Source organism: Numida meleagris, chromosome 6 (genome assembly GCF_002078875.1).
Source record: "Numida meleagris isolate 19003 breed g44 Domestic line chromosome 6, NumMel1.0, whole genome shotgun sequence".
NCBI classification, from domain to species: domain Eukaryota; kingdom Metazoa; phylum Chordata; class Aves; order Galliformes; family Numididae; genus Numida; species Numida meleagris.
Window position 1 is genome coordinate 42,809,429 of NC_034414.1, and position 25,531 is coordinate 42,834,959.

The following is a 25,531-nucleotide window of genomic DNA, read 5'->3' on the forward strand; positions in this document are numbered from 1 at the left end:
AGTCCTAAACTCCAGCCTTTTCTATATGTACATGGGTCACTCTGAAAGTAATGCCTCCTATTTATTTCCATGGAAATTACAATAAATACAAAGAGCACAATAACTGTCTTTGATAGAGCAAATTTGCAGCTACAAAAAGCTTGTTTTCTACATAGTCACCATGATTAGCTATGCTTTTTTTTTTTTTTTTTTTTTTTTACCAGCAATGAACAAGAGCCTGCATACTGCCCTCATAAATATTTGCACCAGTGGAGGTGACACAAAATTTCTGTTGCCACTGCTGAAACACATCACATACCACCTCACTGTTCTCACATCCACTGTTTGGTCTCCAGAAACATTGTGCAAGTGTCAATGAATATCACTGGGTACCCTCACGGAGGAATCCAGTGAAATCTTTGCTTCACATGTACTTTAATGTCAGATGTCAATTTATCAGACTGCCGCTCTACTGCCATCTGTGACATGGCAACAACATGCTGGAAAGGTTCAACCTCTACTGCCATACCAGTAACATCTACCTCTGACTTTGTGGGCCAGTATTAACTAGGAGGCATTACTTTTGAAGTTGCCCCTGTAGATAATGTTTGCGTAAAAACTGAATATGTAGCGCGACAGTTCTGTCAGATTAAGAATTCAGATGATCCTGTATTTATAATAAATACTAACTCTGAACAATGATCAAGTGTTCTGCTGAGCTTTTGCTTCAGGATTGCTGGTTTTTTTAACATAATATTTCTGTGGGTTTTTTCATCCCAAATTTTAATCTTTAAATACATTTTCTCTAGAATTTCTACTGAACAGTTGTCTAGAAGAATTTCCAATGAAGAGATGATTTTTCAGACAGTGTTTGTACATTAACAAGGAAGTCTGTGCAAGGTTTAGTGTAATTCCAATACCCAAAATTGATGCGATGCTACACATCTAACTTTTAAATCATATTTATATGACTATATAAATTTATTTCCAGGAAATGTATGACATGTCAATTTAGATGTGTGAAAAAGTGTCTTTATGTTTGTGTGGAGAAGGTTCTTCATGCAGGAGTGTGGTGGGGATCTTGCAAGAAATACCATGAGAGCAAATTGAGGTAAAAAATATAAGGGATTCAGAAGCCTATAGTAAAGATCACAGCAAGATTTCTCCAGATAGATTTAATCTACAACTTAGTGCCAGTAAAATTATTATAGAAATACTGAATTAACAGAATTTTATTAGGGAATTCGGTGAACTATGCAAATGTGCGTCTAATTAACTGTAGAACATAAGTAGATTTGGAAACACAACAAATCTGAAGATCTGGAATGAAATATTATCTGGTAATTTAAAAGCTATATCTGGCAAAAAAAACTCAGTTTCAAGGTATAATGAAGAGTTAGCTCCAGGTCAGATTCCCATATGGAAATCTACTTAATCCAGTTAGAATTATCCTTGACTATTAATAAAATGATGTATCAGCACAAAAGAGAGAAGGATGCAATTCAAACGTAAAAATGTGTAAGTTTCATACAATTTCAAAGGATGATGTCTGTATCAAAAGCCATCTTTGGAAGTATTTATAAAACTGCTTAGAATACTGACTGCAAAATATAAAGAAGAAGAATCACAATCGTAATTATTATTATGATGTTATTCCTGGTGGAAAAAAAAAACATACTGATGTTTACAGGATTTTATCTAAATTCCTGATTCTCCTCCATTCGTACCTCCAGTGATTTTGTTTATTCTCACTGTCTCTTTCCTGTATTTTGAGCTTTCAATATTCTGGCTTTCTGTCTTTCACTGTAAAAAAAGATTTATGATCTACATATATCAATCACCTTTGTTCTCCTTTCACATTCAGCCTGAAGTTCTACCTCTGTTACTTCCTTTGCCACACAATTAAATCCAAAGGAGCTACTTTCTCTAGTTTAGCATAGGGATTTCTGTTAATGTATTGTAGAGGACCATGTGTACTTCTGTGGATGTACTGATTTCATTTGAAATACAGATTTATGCCAGCTCAAGGAGTGGGCATTTTGTGCCTGTGATATCCTGGGTTTATTAAGTTGAGCCTACACATGGAAAGGAATGGATCTTGCAATGAGAAGAACTGCTCCAATGTTTGTGAGTATTTGAAACTGCATATCTGTTGATCGCATTACAGAATTCACAAACCATATATATTTTATAGAAATACGGTAATTTCTATACTAACTTCTAAGGAATGTGTTGGTTTTCTTTCCCCCTAATATAACATTGCCCTTTCAGAGAGAAAAAAAGAACAGTCTTTCTTTTCATCTTACATACACTGTTTCATATCCGTAGGCAACAGTCTACCATTGTTATTTAAAATCTTAGCATTAAGTGTAGCTAACTGATCCCAGTCAGTGTTTTCAACTGCCAGATATTGTCTCTTATCATCAGATCATGGTCTTGATTGAAAGATACACTAAATCATCTCATACGTATTCAGTAGAAAGATATATTTCATTCAAACAATGCTGAATGGGATAGATTCATAAACATCTAATTTTCTGACAAGATATTTGCACAAAATATTTTTATTAAGAGATCTTTCCTGTATTTTCTTTCATAACCTTTCCTTGGTGCAGGAATAAATCCTTTCCTCAATGTCGGTGATCGTTATCAGATGCAAAAACAGCAATTACAGTACATAATCTTTTTTTTTTTTTCAAGCAGGAGAGATAAATACACAGCATCTTAGGCTGACTTTTCCAGTGCCACAGTAACAGTATTTGTGGAGGAATGTAGCAAAGTGTTTTTCAAGCTTGCTGCTCATCCCACATGTAGTTTATACAGCTGCAGAATACAGATTTTTAAAGAAATATACATAGTGGCCAAGATGAGAACAAGATATAAAGAGGCAGCTAATAAAACAAGAGACAAAGCCCCTGTCAGATTCCAAATGAATAGGAGCATGGTGACACATCTGAATCCGACACTGACACAACTGTAAGAGCAGAAAAATCCTAGCCATGCTAGTGAGCTGCACTTGAGAATGGCTAAAGGTGAAGCTCTGTAAGTAGAGCAATGTCTGCAGAATAAGAAATGATGTTCAAAGGTGTGGGCTCTTTTGAGAGGCAAAGAAACTGCAGAGAAGGTATGTCAGGAAATATATTTAGTAGGAATAGGCCCAAATATGGAAGCAGACTTTGAATTTCAGCTTATCACACTTAAAAATGATAGAGTATTGTATATATAATACTTTGCGGGTGGGTTTTGAGTAAGACAAGCAAAAGAAAACTCCATGGAAAATTATATATTTTCTTGCAGATCCTCTTACTTAACTAATTGTGTCAGAGTTAAAATATGAAGAACTACGATGTTGTCAAACATATTAAACAGCCAAACAGAAATCACATTCAATATGCAAGTTTTCAATGTCAGGAGTAACTTTGAAGTAGAATTTCTTTGTTCTTGCAGGTACAAGTCTAATATTTCAAATAAATTAAGTATTAATCTCCAGTTTACTGTTGAGTGTCTAGCAACTGCTTACCAGTCTAGCAGCTTGGAACCTGTGCACCTAAGAGTATCTGGTAGCTATGAAAATTAAAAAAGAAACTTGTTTCAATCAGGATTTATGATTGATTTTCCCACATAATCTAGGCTATCCTAGAGACACACTGAATCATGATATTATGGGAACTACAGTGATTTGGACTCCCATTCCCTTTTTTCTGTGATTTGCATGACTAGACAACAGTAGTAATTAAATGTGGAAAAACCCTGAAATTAGATGGCACAAAAATAAATTATCACTGAGTATTATAGTACAGGATATTAAATATTTTGTGAGTGACACAATCTTTTCACCACATGCAACGGTAAGTCATTTCATTTCACAGTAGTTTTCCTTTCATTTTAAATACTTGGGAAAAAAAAAAAAAAGAGAAACAGTCCTGAAAAATTCTGTGACAGAATGGAAAGGTGAGTTGGTTCCTATGCCTCTGAATATCAAGGAAAGAAAAAACAGGTTTAAAGCTTTTGTGCTTCTTATACTGTTTTTTATGCTGTTGATTTTACATTTTACAAAATCATGTACTCATCAGTATACCCGCACAGAGTAATGTGCTATTATTTTCCCATACGTACATTTAAATAGCACCCAGTCAGAATTTTCAAGATCAAGGAATGCTGTTTCTTATCTCTCTACTGGTACTGGGACAAGTGTATAAATTTTCTGGTTTAGTGAGCGATAGTGTCAAAGTAGAGAATTCAGAAAAGAAATGTTAGCTTTCATGTTGCTCTCTTTCTAAACTTCTTGTAAAATTAAAAAATAAGTAAATTTCAGTGTTGGAATGCTCTGCTCATTTAGTATATGCAGCCTGTTTCCTTGTTTTGTTATCATAATGAAATAGAATATTACACCCAACAGAAGCAAATTTGTTTTTTAAAATGTCCTTTCAAAGAGAAAGAGTAGCTTAGCACCATCCTTAGAACCAAACCCAATTTAAGCTTTGTTTCGGCTTAGATATCTATTTTATTATTATTTTATTATTTTATTTTCATAATATTTTTCTACCATGTTGTCCTCATTTCAGCTGGTACAGAGGTCTTTTTTCCCTTCGTAATATCTGGTATGATGTTATCTACCTTTTCCATTTGGGAGAAAAACTATGTTAATAACACAGTGATGTTTTGGTTGTTGCTGAGTGGTACTGTACAGAACCAAGGGCGTTTCAACTTCTTGTACTGTCCTGCTGGTGAGGGAGATTGAGGGGGCACAAAGAGCTGGGAGAGCATAGAACCAGTACAACAGACCTAAACTGACCAAGGGGAAATGTCATATCATATGACATGCAAAAAGATTTAAAAACTCTGAGGAGTTGGCTGAGGGGCAGCTGCTGCTCAAGGGCTGGCTGGGCATTGGTCGGAGGGTGGTGAGCAATTGTTTGGTGCATCATTTGTTTTCTAAATGTAGATTATATTATTATCATTTCTATTGCTATTTTCCTTTTCTTTCTTCTGTCTTAGTAAATAGTTTTATCTCAACCCAGAAGTTCTACTTTGTTGTTTTTTTTCAATTATCTCCCCATCCCTCTGAGAGGGAAGTGAGCAAATGTCTGTGTGGTGCTGAGCTGCTTGCCAGGTTAAACCATAATACTAGTAATGCTAGTAGATTTATAAAAACCGAGTTAAATTTTGAAAGGAGTAAAATATCTTTTCTGGTTGTTTCTCAATAGGTTTAGCTTTGTAGAAATCTATTCAACACCATTAATTTATTATTGCAATGAATTTCTAATTTTAGTAATATATTTAGATGAATTTTCAAAGCAGTCAGAGACACAGTAGCTCATATGTTATGGGTATGTAAATGACAAACCACCACTGTTTCTTGTTACAATAGTACATGTACATGGATTGTTCAGGTACCTGTGAGGAAAGAGCATAAGAACTCTTTTTTTGCAGTAATAGATCTTTAGACCTCCTCCACTCTATGTAACTAATGTCACTACCACCGTTATCTAGCTTTGGGTGAATATCAAACCTGGTATTATCTCTGTGTTAAGAATTTGTATCTTCAATTTACTACTTGATATTATGGACATTAATAAAGACGTTCCTTTAATCAGCAGAGAAAAGTTCATGAGTTTAGTCTTCTTGAGGATCATGATGCCTGCAGGGAAAAGTAGTTGTCACATACTTAACAAACATGCCAGTCTCTCTTTATTCCCACAATTTCTAGCTTAGGCGTTGGTCTGAGAGAGAAAAAGATGTGGGGGAAGAGAGAGAGCTGTATGCTGAATTATTAACGAGAGAATAAGGAAAAAAAGAAAAAAATCACTGTAAGCATTATTTGGGTGATTACTAGTAAGTCATTGTGAGGACAGTGAGTGAAAACTGATATGCAGCAGCTTTTTTAATGAATTTTCTTATTTCTGAGATTCTGCACTGGGACAGAGATGTTACCAGAAACTAATCTTAGACCCAAGTGATCCCCATTGACACAGGTTACCCTCTTTGGGAAGTAGTTTAGAACATCTTTTTTATTGTTGATCTGTGTAGAGTTGCTCCTAAGATTTAAAAGAATCCGGAAAGATCAAAGAATCTCAACAGAGCTTTCATCCTGTTTTAGATAAAAAAAAATTTTTCAGGATTTTTAAAAATGTAAGCATGTAGAAAGGTCCGTCATCACTGAAGATTAGATAGGTGTTCAGAAAATTTATTGAACTCTTGGACTCTCTTGTTAAACAGAGAAGGACAGATTTAGAGAGTTACAGTTCAGAATGAACATTCTGTCTGACTATTTGAGAGCTGCTCCAGTAAGCAGTACAGCAGGCTAGTCTTGTTCTTCTAACTGATCTGATTCTACCTTCACTCTTCAGATATTTTCTCTATCCCTGTTCTTCTGATACTGGACTGTGTGGAGAAAAGAAATGGAAAAGGCACATGGAAGGGGACTATCGGGGACATATTTGAAACATACACTTGGACAAAGGCATTCGCTGCCTAAAGTGGTACCATGTCTCAAAAGCAACCCACACTGAAGCTGTGGGGGAACCAATGCTAGAGCAGAAACACTCCCAAAGGGACTGTAGCTCTTGAATAACCTATGCTGGATCACAGAAAATAAGAAGGAAGGGGGAAGAGGAGAAAAAAGATTAAGAAAGAGAAATAAACTGCTGCATACTGACCATGACCTCCTGCACTGCCTTTTGCCTCACCAAAGGACTAGAAGGGACTGAATGTAAAGTGCTGAAAAAGCAAGAGGAGTTGAGGCTAGGAAGGAGAAAGGAGATGTGCTTTGACCTGATGAAAGGAGAGGAAAACTTTTTATCTAGCTGTTTCTAGCTTGTCCTCTTTGGGTTTTGGTACCTGAATCCATAGCTAAAAATTTGCATTAGTTGGCCATGAATGAAGTGTAGTGAACTTCCTGGAATCAGGTTTTTCGTTCATGATGTCTGATATGCTAATTCATCATAATATTTGAATCAAAATAATTTTTATTTTAGAGTTGGCTGAAGTGAATATCGTTCAAGTACCAGTTGGTTCCTCATGTAATTCCACTTGCCATGCTTAGTTCGTTCCCACTCAGTACACCAATAACTTAACGTACTGCTGAGTGTCTTTTGTTCATATGATGCAAGTGAACAAATATGGAATATAAAGATGTCCATTATTATGATGTGTTTCTTAAACAATGTACGAAGAGGTGGATATTTGAGAGAGAAAGAGAATATAAGGCCAGTAAAATCAGTGATCTCTAATCAATTTAGTTTGCAGTATGACCACCAGCTGTTACAGCTTCAAATCAAAAGCCAAAGCAGACATACAGAAATGCAACAGAGTTTCCATGAGAACTGCAGTGAAGTCCATGATAGCACAACTTTCTGTAAGCAAAAGATATGTGGAATTTGTAATAAAAAATGGATTATCTTTTCTACAGCCAGGAACTAAATTCTTCACTTAGGTATATCTTGATCTCCAAGCCATTTTTACACGGCAGGTAGTTTTCAGAATTCATATTGCTGAATACTTGCCAAGAAAGGGCTGTATATTCATAATTAAGAAACACTACAGAAATACAACTAGAATGAAAATCTATATCAACCTTTACAAAGAATCTTAAACAGCACTGATATAATCCTCTTCCAAATCCTAATCTCGAGCAATTAAAAGCAAAAATTTGGTTTAAAATTTACCTGAATAATTTTAAAAACATAGAACAGACATATGAAAGGTCTTAAACTTAATTCCTTTTTATATTGCTCTTTATAACAAGGAGCTATCAGAAATTGCAAATAGTATTTTTTTTCTCAGTGCTGTTATACTTTAAATGACTTCCCTCCCTCTTTTTCCCTCCCTTCCTCCTCCCTTTCCTCCCTCCCTCCCTTTACTTCCTTCCTTCCTTCCACTATTTATTTATTTATTTATTTATTTCAAGTAGCTAAGATGACTTGATTAATGGCCTGCCATTCCAGTTCATTTGAAAAAGAGGAACATAGCTGCAACAGAAGTTTCATGTACTGGTCAAATTGTAATCCTCACTAGTGGCAGAATATATCCCTTATTGTATTCTTGTATGTGAACTGATTCAGTCTCACTAATCAATCTCATTGAGCAAATTACTTCTACTTGCTGGCATACTATGGTGCAGCTAAATACTGTCCAAAAAACTTATGTTTTAGGTAGGCTTAAAATTTATTTTGTATTCAAGTGACAACTTTTGAAAGTGTCTGCATCAAATATATTACCTATCCCCTCTTTGATAACAGGAACTTGAAGGAGATTAATACTTACCTAATACCTCATTGTTGATATCTTACTTCATACTTAACTGCAGGAGGTGGAAATTCTTGAAACTTGATGAACTCTTGACCTCAGAAATTTTGTTTTCTTGGATGGTCATCTTGCAGTATTCTACTTTAATCCATTTAAAGGACTAATGCAGATAATCTAGACATAGAGAGGTTTTGTTATCAATACTCCAGAGCTAAAAAAAAAAAAAAAAGATATGTCAAATCTATCATTGCTTTCCAGATTACAGAAAATAGATGAGAAATACTGAGACACTGCAAAAATCTCAAAAGATCACTCTTTATTATGAATGAAAACACTGGGGAAAAAGATGTCCCTTGCGAGCAAAACCAAAATGATATTAGAAATATAGGGAAAAAAATATCCTGGATATGTAATGAGGATTTTTTTCTAACTGTAGAATCTTTCTACATCTCCTGTCGCCCTTTCTTTCATACTTCCAGTGAGATAGAAGTTCTCAAGGCAAGAAGTAATACACTTTCAGAAGAACCTATTGATCTTCAGGAAACTGGTTCTTGTATACATTGCAGCCTTTTGTCTCAGCCCACTGGCTTTGTTTTCTTGTGATTAAGAAAATTCTCATTCTGAGCCTTGGAGCAATTTAGGTTAAAATCTTCCTTTTTTTTTTTTTTTCTACTTTTTCTTTATGATAATTAAATTTTCCCTTTAGAAGGGAACAACATGAATACTTATCTTTTTTATTTTTATTTTTTTGTCATTTTTGCTGTTTGTATTTAACACTTGAATGCAATGTTATAGGCATTTTTAAAATAAATGAATACTACTAATGTCTTTTTTGTACTAGAAGAATCTCCTTGACATTTTTACTGCAAATGAGTTACCTACAGACAAATATCATTGTCTTAATTTCCTGGATACTGTTATAAGAGTTGCAAGAACCCTTCAGTATTTTCTGACTGACAGCACTTCATAGTATTCCATATGAGGCTTTTCCCTTCTATGTGTTCTATGTGTTGCAGGGTATGTAATGCTTACCATACTACCAGTTGGACATCTCCTACATTAATATAAAACTTGAAGTGTCAAACTGAGAGTAAACTGATTGTAGTTAGGAAAGCGAAGCAAATGGCTTGAGGATAAGGTGATTAACAAAACAGGTTTTGCTATTGAAAAGAAGCTGCAGAAGGCCTACTGAAGTAGATTATTGTTTAGAAAAAATGTGTACGCAGTGCTGTTGACAAAGAATAAGGCATTGCTCATGGTAGAAAAATAAATGCTAGCAATAGCTTAACAATGCTAAGATAGGTCCAATCATAGGTGGCATATTAGAGCAAAGGCAGAAAATCTTGTCTCCATGAAATCTACACATTTTGGTCAACAAAAATCATTTAGTTCCTATCTTAACTGTTTGGTACCAAAATCTTCCTGCTAAGAGTTGCTAGATATTTGAATTATTGAGAGTGTCTCAAGAGGAAAAAAGGCTTTTCCTCAGTTTTCCTGATGCTAACTGTAGAAGGAAATATTCAATACATTGAGAAACTGAAAATGTATTGAAAGCCTTTATATAAATACAGTCAACAACTTGATGCAATAAAGGGGGCAAGGAAATTAGTCAGAGGGGAATAGAGTAGGATGAACTACAAGGCGTTGATTCAGAAGTTAATCGTATCTACAAGTCTTTTGCTATTTATCTCTTCTTTTAATCAATGTAATGTTACCCAATGGCTTCTTACTGCTCTTCTTCTTTCTTACAGCATCACAAATAAATACTAATCTTGCTTGCTGATTAGTTTGCCTCTGATAAACTGCATCAATTATATATCTAGCTCCATCGTAGGTGTCTGCAAGAATAACCTGCACATTTAAAGAAACAGAATCACAAATTTACAATTTACTGACTTTATAACTTTTATATTACTAACTTATTATTACTAACATATTATATTCTTCTAGAATATTATATATATAACTGAATTGTCTACTATAAAGCTAGCTGAGGTTCAGAGAAGAACGTTCTTTTTGTTACAAAGTGAAAGGGAGTAAGATTAGGGTCTATGCTTCACTAGGCCTAATAAGAAGTGATTGCAGTTGCAAACAATTTATAACATAGACAGGCCAAACACTGAAAGGTAAAGTGAAACAGTTCATTAAATGAGGCTAGGAAAATCAACTTTTCCGGATGCTTCAAGCCGCTGCCACACTGTAGGCGACTGTGATACCATTCTTGCAATTCCAAACAAATATCAATAGGTTCATTCATTGAGGAGATATTAGGTTTCATTTCTGACTGTAATGATTGTAGTCACAAAATGAGTAATTGTATTTCAATTCCTTAAATTCTTCAAAAGTATATATATATAAAAGGACACAATAGCTGACTGCTGAATTTGACTTGACTTTATTTTCAAATCCCCTCTCCAGAAAATTGAAGTTTAACATGATGAAATGTCTCACTCTGATTAAAAATTTATCTTTTGTGAAGAACAGCTACTAGTAAAATACAGGTTTAAGACATGACACACAGTATTATATGGCATTTTAAAATCTCCTCTTTAAGCAATTGCTATTTTACCTCTCAAAATTGTGAAAGATCTTAAACTCTGGTTACAATCAGACCTACAGACTAGTTGTGTGTTAAGCACGAACATATTTTATTTTCATTAGTTTTCAATGTTCAGTTTTCCTTTCAAGTTACAGACTTATAGTTCTTTCACAACACAGGGAAAACTATCTATTTTTTCCTATATTTTTTCCTATATTTATTTCTCCTATATTTATGCTACCTGCTTTTAGCATGTCACATTCCTTTCTTTATAAGTAATCACCTATCTTCAAGACAGAAGAATTTTTTCAAGATCCTACTTAGTCTCATTTTAGTCTCTGAACTGCAGCAATGTTTTTTAATAAATCAGTCAGTAATATTTATAACATTATAGAATAATATAGTCTAGAAAAATTTGCCACTGGTTTATTTAGTCCTTTATGCATCCTACTTGATTTTTTGTCTTAAAAGTTATTGTAAGAAATCTTCATTGATTCATGAATTATGATACTAATATTATTTTCATGAATTTCTATAGTTATTTTATGTCCTGTAATGACGTGACTATTAAAATTTCACATATTAATTTTAATAACATTGCTGTTATTAAACATAATCATAATTTGTTATAGAACTGATCATTTGCTTAATTTGTTTGAATTCCTCTGTCCTTCATAAATACTTTTTTTCTGGACTTCACAATCTATTTTACATCATGGCATTGCTCACAGATACAGATGTTTCATTATTATTTTCTAGTAAATTAACATGTCAAGCCTATATTTTACTTTGGAATTTAGCATTGTTTTTCAGATTGGTTTTTTGACTTATAATTTTATGTAAATGTCTAGTTATTAATGTTAGTAGTTACTACACTACTGTTTTAACAGATTTTCTTCTCATTTTTTTTCCAGTAATTTGTCCATTATAATATTTCAATTAGTAGAGGTTTCATCCATGAACATCAGTTTAGATTGGTAATCAAATGATGGTCATGAGTAACAGAGTCTGATTATTTAATTAAGGTCGATCTTTCTCATGCGTTGGTTTAGCTTCCATCCTTGAGTTCCTTTCATTTGAGGCTGAGCAATACTGTTTGTAAAAGAGAAGAATGAAATAATGAAAGGCTATGTACAAATAGGAGATGGTACACACTTGTAGTGAAAGCAGTTTTTGAAATCATATATATCTTATTGTTAACAGGTTACAGTCATGAGTACTATTGCCTAGTACACAATAACTGTAAAATGAAATAACAGAAAGGCCCAGAACCTGAAACAAAAAGGCTAAAAGGGAAATTTAAAAAAATGTAATAGGGTATTAAAGAATAAGACCACAGTAAACTATTTTGAATTTTGTTGGAGGAGACTAGTAGCTTTTTGCACCAAAATTAGCCTTAAAAAAAAAAAAAAAAACTTCTGGACTTAAAAAGAAAACAAACAAAAAACCCCACCTAAAACTCATATATTTGTTGAATTTTAATGGAAATTATATTAAACTTAATTCTTATTCTATGTATTATAAAATAATTTCAGATAGTGAGGGGTATGTGGTTTCCAGAGCAGCATACAGAACTATTTCATAACTTCCCATGTTTGTATATGATGTCTGAATTTTGTGCCTCATAACAACCCTGCAATCTTGTATGTGGTCATTGAAATAACACCCGAAAGAACTCTTCTGACCCTAATCTGTTTCCTGGAGACTCACAGTTCTACTTACTGTAAAATAACCTTCACAAACTCTGTCTTTGCCTGCTCTTGGTAGTAAATGCACAGGGGACACATGAGAGCCAAGTTGTGAAACAGCATATAGGGGTATATGACAGAAAAACTGGATGAATTTGAAAAACAAAGAGAGAACTGTGGTGAGAACTAACAGATGGAAAGTATCAAATTAGGCTGCACCAGCTGCTATCTATGAAAACAGTCTAGAGTTCTTACAATTACTGGTTTTGCTATGCTTTTCTTTATTGATTTTACAACCTGTATCTCAAGATTGTTTCAGTGATGGGAAACATTTAGATGTTGTACTAAGGGACGTGGTTTCACGAGAAAATACTGGTGGTAGGTGGATGGTTGGACTAGATTGTCTTGGAAGTCTTTTCCAATCTTAGTGATTCTATGATTCGATGTTCTCTGATAACCTAAAGCAGATATCTTTCTTTCTTTCACAATTTTTTTACTGCGATTTGAATACTTCTGTATTTATATCCTGTGAATTTGCATGTCATATATTAAATCTTTCTATCTTTTTATTGGTAAGACAAAACAAACTGAAGAGAACAAAAAGATCTTCAGAAATGAAGTATTTATAAAAGTGAAAGTATGTATGTAATATGGGATTATTCTTGTCTTTCTAATGAATATATTCTACCAAATGTGGAATCCCAGAATTTTAATGAAACTTGTTTGTTTCTATTATTATTATTTTTTACTTAGATGACATCAGTCTAATAAGGGCATGAACCTATCATGAGGATTCAAGTCTCAACTGCACGATTTGGAGATGTCTGGACTTAGGGCTTTTGGTATGAACTGGATCTCTTCTATCACTCAGGAGTAGCAAGGCATATCTATTTCATCTAAAGAAACGTTTAGTGTTAAGCTTAATCTATAAAAAAAGTATTTTGATATTTCAACCCGAGAGTTTTACCTTTTTCTGATTCTCTCCCCCATCCCACTGGCAGATGTACTGAGTGAATGGCAGTGTGGTGCTTAGCTGCCTGCTGGTTTAAACCACAGTAACCACAACAACACTATTATTCAGTGTTGTTATTATAAGGAAGGTTTGGTGCAAAAAACTGCTTTGAAGGTAGACCAAATTACCTCTTCCAAAATAGCTCATAGAAAAAATAATCCACATTTTGTTTAAATGAGTTGTTCATTTCTAAAGAAGACCATGTATTGCAATGCATATTTTACTGTGTCCAGAGAGAACAGCATAGAGGAAAATTATTATCATTAGTTAAATTCTATATATGTGCACCATATGAACTTCTCAAAAAATTCACTGCTTACAGAAGGTAGTTTTATTATTCAAGAACATAAATAAGCACGAGGTGTTTCTTAAATATAATTAAAGATGAATAATGATGAGACACAACTGCAGATACATTCTTCAAGAAGACTTGAGATAAGATTTTGGCATCATTATATAAAAGGCAACTCCAAGATTTTAACACACTTCTTTCTTAACATAGAATGGATTGTCCCACGGAAAATTCCACTGACTGCAGAGGAAAGTTATAGTACTAGAGACACTAGATACCTTGCTTAACGAGGTACTAGGTAACTCACTTTTAGATAGCAAGAAGTAAATAAGGTGGATCTCACTTTCACCTAACTCTTGTTCTAATAGCCTGTAAAAAAAAATGGCATTTCCTTCTCTGGTTCTCAAAGAGCTACTTGCTGAGGAAGAGAAAACAAAGAATATGAAACCATTTAGAGTTTCTTACAAGGGTTCTGCTAAAAGTCTGAAAATCTTCATCTGAATTATGAAACCCTAACTAGTTTATTGGCTGAAAGGCTAGTTTTGGTTGCATAGCAGTAAGATTACAGAAACTGAATATTAAGTTAAAGTGCCTGTTATCTAAACCTTTTTTTTATATATTAATCTGTATTCTTTTGTGTGTGGAATGACTTTTCAATGTGCCCTAGAGAACCACGTTTAAAGATATTAAGTGATTTTTCTTCAAAAGAAAAAAAAAAAGTCAGCCTTATAGTAAAATTACGCCAGCTTGTTTCTTACACAATATTGAATAAAAGTAGAAACCACCATTATACCGTTGTCAGTAAAGAATCTAAAAGGTTCACTCAGGAGGATGAAAACCCCATTTAGAAAGACATGAAGAGGGTTGGATATAGCCATGATGTTCGTTGCAATGCTCCACATGTTTATATTTTATTATGTGACTCAAAGTAGTGTATTATTTTGGGGTTGCATTAAAGCTATCTGCCATTGTCTGCCCTCTGATCTGACATATAAAATTTCTACCAAAAAAGAAAAAAAAAAAGAATGTCAGAGACTAAAATCAAAGATTTTTTTTGCAGAAATCAGAAAGTGAGTAAAGATTACTGAGAATACTTATTCAAATGCATTGTCAGTGTTCTGGATGCATATAAGCTTGTTTAATGAGAAGGTAGATGACTTCTGCAGTATAGTACTAAGAAAGATGAAGTAAAACAAAATATGCATCATCGTGATTTCAGAACTAAATGAGACTTAAAAGTTCATCATATGCAAATGACAGAAATCTGTATGTTCCGTTCCTGATCACTGCATACCTGTAATTTATCAGCATTATGAAGTGATGGGCAAGGAATGGGTGTCTTTAGTCTATATTTACTGTGCTGGCTTACTCACTTCTAGCTTTGATGTCTCTGAGAAAATCTTCACCCAAAGTAGTGATGATATTCTCTTCTATTGACAGAATCTTCCTTTCTTTCTCTTGTTACTTAAACAAAAATGATTTAAATTACTGATGAAGGGAGCTCTGTTTCTCCCTTCTGGTTTATTGCAGGAAAAATATGTCCAACATAAAGGAACAGAGTGTAAAGTATTTAACTACCCCATTTAACTACTTACTTCTAGCAAACTAGGAGACAAAAATTACCTTTAAAAATACAGTGATTTCCACAATGGGCAGTGGAGGGTGAGGAAGAACAAAAATATGCAACTGGCTGGCAGATTTTCCATTTGTCTGTAATTTAATGAACACATGTTGTCACTGAACAGGTGAAGATATTGGGTGCCGCTCATCTTTGAAAAATTTTGTCTAAATATCCAATGTCAACCCTATTTCAGGGAATCTTCATTTACATAGGCATAGAAAAATCTTCCATTACAGTGTTTGGCAGAGGCAATGAAAATGTCCTGGAAAAAAAAAATTACTTGTTTTGTCCCTGTTCTATTTAATACAGTTATTTAATAAAGTAGTAATTATGGTGGATAGCATGACAAAATCATTAAATTACTTTTATATTACTGCCTTGAGAATAAGAATTAATAACGCATGTTATTTTAAGATGAATACACTAAATGTCTATATATTTCTTACACAGCATATTGAAGAAAGTGATGTTAAATCTCTCTGTACTGTTCTGTGATATAATTATTAAATTGTTCTTCCACATTTATCGAGGAAATTCTCATAGTGACATTACCAAGGATGCAGTGTAATCCTCATGTACATAAGGAATCCTAAGAATATTTTTATACATTCATGTACTGGTTCAACACTGTGGTCAAGTGAGTATTTCTTGTTCTCAGACACCTATTCTTTACCTTTCATATATCTGGCTAGTTATCTCTGTGCTTCTGAGTCACGTGTCTCATCTGCAATGAGATAAGATCAGCAATTTGTTTAAGGTAGTTAGAATCAAAGATAGTTGCAGGGTTTTAAAAAACTGGGTATTGTCCAGAATGACATAGTAAATTATAAGTTAAGGTCTGGGAAAAATGGTTTGGAATAAAACTACTTAAAAAGATGTTTTGGTTTTGCACTTTGAAAAAATCTTATTTACAAAATGTTCCATCAGCTTTTTTCCCCCCACATATTTTACAATTATATCTAGCCTGAACTTACCGTAGATACATATTTTAGTCAATTTTTCATCACTGGTTTTGCACTGTACAGTCCATTTTGCATTGCAATCAGCTCTGAGTTGGAGCACTCTGTTGAGTTGAATTAATACCTGTGGGGTCATTCCAGTTACCTGACTGACCATCTGATTTTACAGCAGGCTCAACTTGTTGTTCAGATCTCCATTAGAGATTCATTTTTTTTATCTTTTATAGTGTAGTTTAGTCAAATTGCATATGATTTATCTCCTGGTTATCATAGCCTAGCAAACACTATTAACTTCTCACACGAGGGTAATATTGGTATAGGTATATTTTTGTAATTAGAAAATAGTCAAAATGCAATATTTTATGCAGTGAGAAAATAAATCAATTGTCTCAGAGTATGTCTTAAACTTCAAAGGAATATTATTTATATTTAAAAGCACTTATGTCTTTCAAATGTTTTAGATAGTAGAAATATACAGAATTAATACGTATTTTATTGGACATGTTGGTAAGATTTCAGGTGCAAATACTTTTCATTCCCTGAAATTTAAGAAAATATAAAAAAAAAACCCTAAATCTCAGGATACAAAGAAAATTAAAGATCCAAACAAAGCAAACACCAAAGCTAGAGCATCCAAAGTAAAATTTAAAATTCCAACTTTCTCCAGTTTTCACTGAGCCAGCATTGCCAAGTCTCACTTGTTGAGGAATCATTTGAAGTCTCTCAGTATTTCATTTAAAAGGTTTTACAATATGTTTCCTTTAGACATGTAAAATATTTCTTAGTGTCTACAAATCTCACTCATATAAACAGAGTTGAAGGTCCCTGGGGGCATCAGTGTTGCATTACTTTTGCCTCGGAAAGCCTTTGGAAGGGATCATGACTTAAATGTATACAATGTTTTTCATACAGAAAGAACCCTGAGTGACACAACAGCATAGCAAAACTGCACAGTCTTTCAGAACAGAAACTGAAGAATGAATTTCCTTGGTTCTTTTGAATGTTCTAAACTTGTCTCCCTTTCAGCTCTGGTCCTGATTCCCTATTTTCTGAAAATCTACTTGTGCCTTTGGGCATTTCTGTACTGCAAAACGCAGGGCAGACATTATTCAGGTAGTTCTGAAGGAGTTGCAATGCTTTCCAGGCAATAAAGCATCAGAGAAAATTACAGTAGAAGAATATTGGTGATTCTTTAGGCATCACTAATTAGCAGCACACTGAGAGAGCTTTATAACTCTTAATTTTGGCATTAGATTGCTTCGTTCAGAGAAATTTCTACAATGCCACTTGGCTTATACGGGCTTATACTGAAATGTCCTGTTATTTTTCCAAGTGAGTGAAAAGAAGATGAGATGAGAGAAAAACACATTGAATGCAAAAAGAAAACTTAATATTTGATGCAAGTGCAATCCCATTGGAAATAACTGCTCTAGCATCTTTATCTCATTCTAGATTGTTTTGAGAAGTAGCATACTCATTGTAAACAGGAAGAAGACTATATGGGAAGTATAATTATTTTTTAAAATCAAGGTGTAAATTGCTTTTGTGTATAGAATGTGCAGACAGATTCAATGCAGTAAGTATCTTTCGAAAGAAATTTTGACAGAAATAATGGAAAAGAGAAGGTTTAACTTTACCTAGCTTTAACTATTGAAAGTTAAAACATCTCATCTAAGCTTTTTTTTTTTTCCTTTTCTTTTTCCTTTATAATGATTGGAGAGGCATGAATACCTACATCATGACATGAATTGTTATCTTACCCTACCTGTTATTAAGGAATATAGGATGTTCAGTAAGGTATTCTAAGCAAGATGCCTGACTTTTAAATGAATAATGTCAGTATGTAATGAGCTCCAGCTTGTAAGTGTTTTGGTTGACATTTTAATGATAACTGCCAGAGCTAGCTGGCTGTTTTTTAGATGTAGAACTTTCAATATATAATGAAAGCTTGTAACTTGTTTGGGGCACTATCTCGAAGTCTCATTTTTTGTATACACTATGGCTGAGAAATACTGAATATCAGATTGTTCATTTACTATTGTTTTTCTCTGTTTAATGTAAGAAATGGATTTTTCTGGTCTGCCACTGTGATGATAGATAAAATATGAAAATGATAAATTAACTACAAAGATTAAGACACTAATTAAGCAAATAATTTGAGAAAAAAAAGTACTCTTATTCATGATGCTAAATTGAAAAAGACAAAAGTTAGTCAGGTGTAAATAATTTATTCATTGGAAGCACCCTTATCTATAGAGTTAGTGCCTGATACATATTTTCCTTTGAGTGATTGTCTTATGTTAAAAAAGTTGCAACTCAAAATGACAGAAAATATAGGTAGTTTCATGGTTCACAAGTTCAAAACTCAAGTAACTAAGATTTCTGAAAAAAAAAAAGAATGTACTACTGTATTGTAACTGTTGAGTCACAGCCTGACCCACTGATTGAGCACCTGGGGAAAGGACCCTGTCAGCCCTGGGAGCACAGGTGAAGGCAGTTCACCTGTGTGACCTGAAGGGGTGGAGCCTGGCTCCACCTCTCTTAGACCCCCCCCATTTAAGGGCTGATGGCAACATGGGAAGGGTCTGTTTCTGGAAATCTCTTCTTTGGGGAGTTTTTCCTCTGTGAGCCTCAGTCTTCTGAAACAGGTGAGCAGTCCTATTTTTCTTCCTTATAATGCCTTTCTTTTGTGTTAGTACCTCTGTCATTACACCTCTTGTATTAATTTTCCATTGTGTTGATTTTTTTGATTGTTACAATTACCAACATAGTTTTGATGATGAGCAATGTTATGTGAACGCTTATCTTCTAGTTTTCCAGTCATGAAACCTTCAACTGTTATGTGGGAGCTTTTATTTTCAGACAAGAAGCAGCACAATGCCAGAGCAGAAAATTTCTGGAGAGGGTGTTTTCAGATTTTAGACTTTTTCTGAAATCAAGTAGAAAAAGAAAGTAGATACATAACATAAACTCACTCTGATCAAATATAAATTAAAAAAAGAGATAAAATCTACCTGTATTTGATGAAAGAAACTATTTGCTTCACTCTTACTGAATTAAGTTCTTCTAAATAGCACATAAAATGCTTGTCGAACAGATAGATTGCATATGATGTTGTGAATGGAACTCTTTGAAAGTTTAAATAGAAAGAAGGGAACACTTCAAAACTAGAAGTCAGAGAGTTACACTCCACTCTATGATAACATGAAGTTCTTAGTGATGAAGACCATGGAGCTCATATTATTATTTTTCTAAGGCCCACAAATATGCTTTTACGTGAAAAGATGTTCTGAAAACTACACTTATATAGCATTACTGATGGTAGATATGGGAATGAGGAATTGAACAGAAGGGGGTTTTTTTGTTAGCTTTTTTTTAGTTGATGTTTAAAAAAAGCTTGCTATTTTGGGGGACTTCAGTATTCTGCACCCTAGAAACATAGGTGAGAAGGAAGCATAGGTATTTGGAAACTACCAGCACAGCTTGATAAGGAATAAGAGCACTGGCAACTACTTTTAATATCTGTTTGGCACAAGGAGGAAGAGATAAATGCACACTAGGTCTTTAGAGTTCTGTGTAATTAAATATATTCAACTCACCTTTGTTTTCACTGTGCATTGATACATACACATTGCCATAAGTATTTTCATTTCTTTAGAAGAATTGTAACTGAAAACATCACTGCTACATTTCTGAATGTAAAGACAAGTTATTTAAGCAACAAATTTTGACAGAATGAAAATGATCTAAGATAAATATATATAAAAAGCATTACAATGTTTCTGATAAATACAGTTCTAGATTGGGACCCAAATGCAAATTTCCATCATATCCTACAGTATTGATTTCTGGAGTTTCAGGTCAATACTTAAGTAAGCTTATTTTTTCTTATAACTATATTACATTTAAAATAAACACTCCTAAATTCTTTGCGTATCTTTTAATTCTTTTTTTCCTGTATAGTAAAAAGAATGGGACAGGTGTGTCTTTGCCTGTTTGACACACATTTGACTGAAGCAGTGACAGATCCCTATGATAAAATTTCTGCTGAATATGCTTTATAAGAACATGGAGGGAAAGGAATGCTTTATCTACCATAATACCTTGCCTCTGTTACTTGGTTGCAGCAGATAAGCTACACAATGAGGGAAAAAGTAATGTATCTACCTAGAAAATAAACATTCAAACTGTGGAATGATGCTTGCTGCCATCTGACACATCCTACTCTGAACAATGGTGGATAGTGGCAGGCACTTGTGTTACAGTTTATATTCATAATGTGTTGGAGCCTGAGGTGGATGTGTGTATGTCACCAATATGTCACTTAGCGTAAGTAACTTATCCTATACAATGTACTATGCACTAATTACATTTGTAAATAGTGTAAATTGAAGTACAGAACTAGCAGGGGTTCTCATTTACATTCATAGAGAATTTCCTCCCCAAAGCCAGCGAAAACTTCCTGAAATCACTATCTAGAAGTTTCACTTCTATAGCAAAACCTAGAAGACATCAAAAACATTTTCCTTGTTCTTCAGTATTACAGATTCCTGAAAGATCCATAAAAGATCCCTAAAAGTAGAGCACATTCCATAATGTAAAGAAAGGCAAGTCACAAAATAAAAGCACAGATAATTTTATTGACTATTTGAACTGGATCAGTTTTGCTTCTTATTACATTTTTGTTATCTCATTTAAAGCTGAATAAGCAAAGCGTGTTTGATAGAGAACCTGAGAACTGCAGCACCACTATGATAACTAACATAGCTTCTCTTAGTGATGTCTATAGCTATACTCAACTTTTCGAAAAAAACAATTTCTCTTTTTATTTTCACCACAGAAACCATATATGAAGGAAAAAAAATACATACTTACTTTCCCTCACAGGCAGCTAGTTGAAGTCCTGAAGCATAGGATAATAGAAAGAAATATAATATAAAAACACGATAAACAAAAATCACATAACTCCTTCTTTTATTCTTCTCTCAGAGTTAAGAAATGTTTGATTTTTTTGTTACATGTTGACAATGTTAACAACAATATCACTCCTGTGTTGACCATGAATACTTCTGATAATTTTGGTGGGAATAATCATAAAAGCTTTTAGTTCCTTGTCCTAACCAGGTTTTTTAGAAAACTGTTATGGATTTGAATGTTAACAGCTTGAAATGTTCTCCCAGTTTCCAGTTTAATTTTATTCCTGAGCCATTTATGTGTCAATATTATCCATAAACTTCAAGGAGGCAGTTCAAGTTGAATATTGGTTGTATTTTAAATGTCATTGTACCTTAATTACGGTGGAGGGAGTGGGTGAGTGTGAGGAGGAGGTGGAAAACAAACATTCTAAAATGTGAACTTACTATTTTCAGGCGCTTTACCATGTAATAATCATATGCTCAGAATCTTGCGGGAAAAAAAAACCAACAGCTTTAACATGCAACTAAGGAGTTATTGTTAGTCTAATTAAAATTTTAACAGACTAATCAAAACAATCTTTTAATTGTAGTCATGCTCTTCTTTCCACTATTCTTTTGATACAAAGATAATTTTAAATCAACCTCAGGAGTAGGAAAGGTGTTTATGAAAAATTGTTAGTGTCCTGAGGTCTCTTCTTGGGATGAATGGTGGAGATTTTTCATTCTCATATTTGAGTCAGATTGGGGTTAGTTTAAATTTCTTTTCTTAATCTTTTGCTTACTTTGTCTTTATTTTCATTGGTTTCCTATTTACCTATGTTAGATAGTATTTAAATTTACGCAGTAGGCTACTTTGACTCCAATCAGAACAAAAACTTTAACACACCTGCTTGTATTTTGATGTTTTCATAGGTAGATCAATTTCTTTTATGCTCATTGGAGTGTATGCAAGTTTATTTGTTAAATGGCTTGTTCTTAGTGGTTTTTAACAGGATGTGGTTTTTTTTTTGACGGAAGACATAAATTAGCCCAAGAATTGCGTCTCCTCCTCTAAAGAAAATAGCATGTACAGGCAAAACTGTGATGGTAAGGGGCATATAATGTTCACAGTGACTTGATTTATGTTGAATAATGCATAAGGAAAGATTAGATATAGCTATTCACTAAGAGACAGAGTTTAAGGCTTCATTTTGTTTTTCCTAGGACAACAAAACTTATCTGAATGAGATACTGCATTTTGCACAAAATAACCTAATTGTGCCTTAGATCAGAGAAAGAATAAATAATTAATGATGTGCATCTTCTTGATTGAGCACCAATGGATCATTCCTTATTTATTGGCTTAGCTCCCATTCTAACATGAATAATGCATCTGTGGTTCATGGAATTTTACCTCTAGGCTCACTATTTGTTTTTGTATTTTTACTTTTTTTGGAAACTATGTGCTCGATTTCCTGGGATAATGATTGAAAATGTGTGTTTTTGTTTTTTTTTTTTTAGAATATCTTAATGTCTTTATGCACTGACTCTCCTTTCTTCCAGGATTCCATTTCAAAAGATGTTATTTTAATAACAAGTAATTTGCCATTCAGGGAGAGATATTATTAGACTTAGCATTGAATGCGTGAGATTCCTACAAGGATTTAACCGTTTAACCTGCCAAGGGTAGAGATTGAGTGAGCCAGAGAGAAAGATTCTTAAATGCTTTCCTTCCTTAAAGTGTCCCCTAACAAATTTGGTTAGACCTTCTCCCTCTGTTTGCAGATAATCACTTCTAACTTGTGAAAATACGGCATGTACATAGGCCACTCCAGAACTAATGGCTTTTATTTATTTCCATGGAAATAGCAACAGCTATGAAAAGCACAATAACTCTATTTGATAGAGCAAATCCTCAGCTACAGAAGATTATTTTTCAATGCAGTCATCACCATTAGCTATGTATTTTAGCCAGCAATGAACAAGAGCCTGCATGCTGCACTCATAACAATCTGCACCTGTGGAGGTGAACTTCTGTCACTGTCATCACAGCTGAAATGCACCACCCACCCACCTCACTGTGAGAACAACCAGTGGATGTGAGCAATAAACATTTAGCAAGCGTCACTGAATATCAATCATAATTTTTTTTCCCTTATGGAGGAATTTGATTACATGCCTTTGCTTCATACACCCGTCCAGGTCAGATGCCATTTTGTCAGTCTGCCCCTCTACTGCTGTCCATTGAATGGCATCAAAATCTAACAGAATGTTAGTGGGAACATCTTTGTGTTTTTAGGGAAGGTTTGGGGAAAAATTCAGTGAGAAGGATATGTTGCGTACTTTGTGTCTCTCAGAACCAGTTCTTCAATTGCAGTTTAGGAAACTTGATCAAGTAAAACATTTGTGACATCCTTTTTCCAATAGGCAAGCAAAAGTCTTTCCATTCCCCTTTGTCAGTCATGGTCCATGAAATACTATGGTCCACTTTTACCTCTCTGTTGCTTAACTTAAAATCAATACATCTTAAGATCAGTGTTATAATTAAGAAGGAAATCAGATAGTAAAAGTTACCACAAATCTGAAAGATTTGCTTTTTTCGCAGCTGTCTTAGCCATGTAGATACTTTACAGGCATTCACTGAGTGACAAATTTCTGTGATTCAAAATCATTAAAGTGCTCATAAGGAACAAACTAACCATTTTGTTCAACCAGTTCTTTGCATTTTGATAGGATACAAACATCCTTGAAAACTATAGAAATCCTATAGAAAGCAACTACCATTACTGGAGTGAGTAAAGTGTTTTAGACTTCTAACTCTGTGATGCAGGAACAAAATAAATCTGAGGAAAATAAGGGAAGCAGTAATTTAATCAAATGAAAATACATATTTTAGATGTCTAAGTAGCAGAATAATCCTTTTCATTTGAGCTGTGGCATTTTACAAATATTTCTGTTTTACATATTACCCTTTTTTGCTATTTCTGGGACAGGCCTTGTCTAGTCAACAGTCACTTAACATAAACCATGGAGTTTTACCTTAGTTTTTGAAATAGAATTAAAGGAGACCTCTGTAATCTTTTAAACTAAACTGACCATTCAACTTGGATATTCACTTCCATATTTGTCATGGTTTTATGATTTTCGGTTATTGGTATTCCACATCATAACACGTGTAGTGTATGTACCTGGTTCTCAGAAGAGAGGGACTACTACATTTCCCAGGGGACTTTGCTCCTCTGTTACTGTTTTCTGGTCAGAGGGAAAGATATAAACTTGCAGATCACAAGACCTTGCTCTCTTTCCACCTGTCTCTCATCTCGGCAGCATCTCGCTCTTCAGCCGTCTCACCGTTGGTATCAGTGTAAGGCCTGGCCTACCTTAACTTCGGACACTCTCTCTCATCGTATTGGATTTATCAGCTTAAATTATAATTAGATTGTATTACAGTGTGTGATTTTTGCATTCTGATACCTTATTTGGTAAATTAGTTTGTTTATCCTCAGATTGTTGCCGCTGTTTTGCTCTCAGGCTCATCTCCTTGCCCTTTTTTCCCTTTTCCCTTTCCTGGGGTGTGGGTCTGTGGGTTCCCTGTCCCATTCGTCATGGAACCGGGCCAAACGCCCTTAAACTGTTTGACAATATTGCTGTTCTGAGTTCATTTTAGAGGGTGAGTGAGGAAAGATAATCATTAATAATTCAGCTATATTGGATTAAGAGAGAAAAGGCTAGATTAAAAAAAAAAAGAAAAAAGGTATAAAAAATATTTTAAGTGGCAGAAAAGATTAGAAAGTAATAGGAAACATAATACCTTTAGCTATGGATAAGTAAGTCAAAAAATGCATTTACTGAGAAACTATATAAGAATGTTGTCAAGGCCTGTTTGGATCTTGCAGTATTTTACAAGAAGTTATAATAGTCATACCATATTAGACCAAAAACCTATTCAGTTTGTTATCTAGCCTTTCTGAGTGGCCTGACCCAGCAACAGGCTCCCTTCCTAGATCTTGGTAATGAGTTAGAGAGGACAGTCGAAGGGTTAACTATTGCATGGGGCTGGGGTAAGTAGAATGTAAGGCAAGATAAGAAAAGGAACTCGGCGAAACTCCATTATCAGCAGGGACCAGTACAAGGAACCGACTGAAGGCAGAGTGACTCTGCAAAGCAGCAGTGGGGTGAAAAGGGCAGAGTGATGAAGATGTCGAACCTTCATCCAACGACCACCAGGAGGAGGGAGGAAGACCTCGAGCCTTCATCCAACGACCACCAGGAGGAACTACAACGCATGCGCTGGAGGGA